Below are 3010 nucleotides of genomic sequence, written 5' to 3' on the forward strand. Positions count from 1 at the left end.
TCTCATGTTATAAGTTATAACCATTGACTAATAAAATAAGACGAAAAGAGGACCAAAGAGCTACAAGTTACGCTATATGGCCACTAACGTTAACACCACCAGTTACTTTACAATCAGCTTATGCGATAATGTTGCACGACACTGATCAACGGTACTGACGTTCTACAACTAACTGGCTAGCAGCTCTAGCACATCTAGGATGCGCACTCCAACAGCCTTCCAATTATGTACTTGGAATGTTCTAAGTTATAGAAATAACATGAGGAGGGGAAGGTGAGCGCAACCAAAACAAGCACGAGCCGAAAGTCTCAGCTGAGAAGGACGTTGGCGGATGTACATGTATGTCCTTACCTACTAGTATACGGTGAAACGATCGTCGTGGGAAACTGCTGCTTGTTACTACTGCTTATTTTCCATCCAAATTGTCTTGGTCGAAGTACTGTACTGTAGCACTGAGGCGTTCGGTTCGCTTAGCTTCCCCTCCAATCGATCTTCGAATCTTTAGAACCACACACGTTGTGTGGTATGTTGCTATGCGTCCTTGAATTGTGGTTTGACTGTTTGTCTGATGGTCTTGCCAGTATCGTCCTCGACATACATGTACATGACGTGCATCCGCCAACGTCCTTCACAGTTGAGACTTTCAGCTCGTGCTTGTCTTGGTTGCGCTCACCTTCCCCTTCTTATGTTATTTCTATATTTAAACTTAGAACCTTCCAAGCTGGAAGGTTGTTGGAATGCGCATCCAAGATGTGCTAGAGCTGATTGCCAGTTAGATGTGGAACGTCAGTACCGCTGGTCAGTGTCGGGCAATGTTATCGCATGAGCTGATTGTTAATTAAGTAACTGGTGATGTTAGTGGATATTCTAGCGTAACTTGTACATGTAGCTCTTTGGTCCTCTTTTCCTCTTAAAAATTAATCCTTGCCTCTCCACCCAAGTGTAACTAATAGAATACGGTATGTCACGGTTGTCACTCAATGGCAACACTGTTAGGAGCTGGAGCTGGATTACGAACATGATGCACTTCCGCACGTTTATGTATGGCCCGAAACTACAGAACAGAACAACAAGGACAGTCAAGGCTTGTTTGCTGCGACTTCAAGTTTCATGCTCTCGCAATCATCAGGCAACAGTCCCAAACTATTTATACATAACAGTGCATTTTAGTTCATCATGCAGTGAGTGTTCAATAGTATAAAAAAATAAAAAAAGTACAACGACGACGACGACGACGACGGCGGCGGCGGCGGCAGCAGCAACAGCCCAACACACATCAATAGGGCGTCCCTTCATGTTATTATGCATACTGATAGTGACTTGATACTGTATGCTGTTGCTTTTTATACATGTACATGTACACGCAGTGCATACATATTGTCAGTACATGCACTGCATGTACTCCTCTCGATCAATGCCACTGGATCAAGGAATATATGTGTACAATATATTAGTATGGTTAGGGAGTAAGTAATAGTTCCGACTCCTTGGATAGGATAGAAAGCACATAATTAGCACCGGTAGTCATGACGTCCAGGAATGTCCATTGTATCTTGGCCCTCCAGATCCCAGCTCGATGAAGACTTGATGCTGTAGTGTAGGCTTGATTGTCTTCTGCTAGGGGCCGGGGATGGCGGACAGGAATCTGTCTTTGGGCTAAATTCGCTCCGTTTTCCGAGGGCGCTTGTGTCAAGCAAATCCATATCGAACTATGACCACGTGTATCCTGTGTACAAAATCTTGCTATTACATCTACACTATATGAAACACATCATCATGCAAGTCTGGGGTAGTTCGTGGTGATTATGGCCAGGCCAGGCTGCCCAAAGTATGCGCTTAGTATGTACATGTAGCTTTAGCTACAATACTGTGGCCGTATATGTGCTATTGAACGGCTTGGACAGAGTAAATTACTGGCCAGCTATATGAACTGTAAACACACTGCTGAATCAGTTAATACCACAACAACAACAATTATATACAATTGTACGGCACGGGCTTGGTCCAGGAACAATGCCTGTGTGTAAGTGGCAAGAGGCTTTACACGGACCAGGGCAGTACGGAGTATGTTTGTTAGGACAGTCGTTCACATGTACCTGATGCAGTGGTTACAACACAAGTTGATCAAGTGCAGCACTTAAAGACAACAGGATAACCACTGGACCGATTTAAACACAAACCTCAGAACTCCGTTCGCACATCTGACCAATGAGCGCCCAGCGAGACCGTATATGGTCAGCAGAAGGCCATATTTGGCGCGTAAAAGACATCGAGGATTTTGTCGGACTTCTCAGCGTTTGCTAAGAGGCGCAATCAAGCAGCACTTCTGCCAGAACTTGCACAAAGTAGTCTATTTATAGTTCACACACTTGAAGAGGGTAATTGACTGCAGTTGAGGTATACACTCATTTCTTTGTTCGTTAGGTTCAGGTGGAGCAGACACAAGACCTAGGAGCAGGCTAAGGGTCTTCCTCTCCGGTCACTTGTGCTTCCTCTACTCTATTGTGTCGTAGTGATGTTGCTCTATCATCGTGATCTACTTTTCGCGTTGAACCACGGAGAAATCCACGACAACATTCCATGACTAACTGACTAGGAACTAATTTGATTTGACATTTTATTTCATGAATATTTGACATGAAGAATTCAGTCCAAACGGAAAGAGCCTATCGGTATGTGCGTTGTCAATGAGTACTGTAGCACCTGGGTGACAAGTCACCGGGTACAGCGGACAGATGTACCGGTGACTTGTTATGATTGTTATGATCAGCAGTATACAGGGAGGGAAGAAGGGACAAGCGCAGAAAAATTGGAATGTTGTTGCTGCTGTTGTTGGTGTTTTGGTGAACACTAATTTAAGATGTTGCACCGGTGTCCAATGTTCTCTTCTGTTCAACGGTAAAGTCCAGCATCATGATGACGGTGTATAGTGGATACGCTGAGTAGGAACAAGAGTACATAACCCCTGGGTCGGCATCCCATCCTAATGTTGCCCGATGATTGCGAGAGC

The sequence above is a fragment of the Sycon ciliatum genome, chromosome 1, assembly GCF_964019385.1.
Source record: "Sycon ciliatum chromosome 1, ocSycCili1.1, whole genome shotgun sequence".
Lineage (NCBI taxonomy): Eukaryota > Metazoa > Porifera > Calcarea > Leucosolenida > Sycettidae > Sycon > Sycon ciliatum.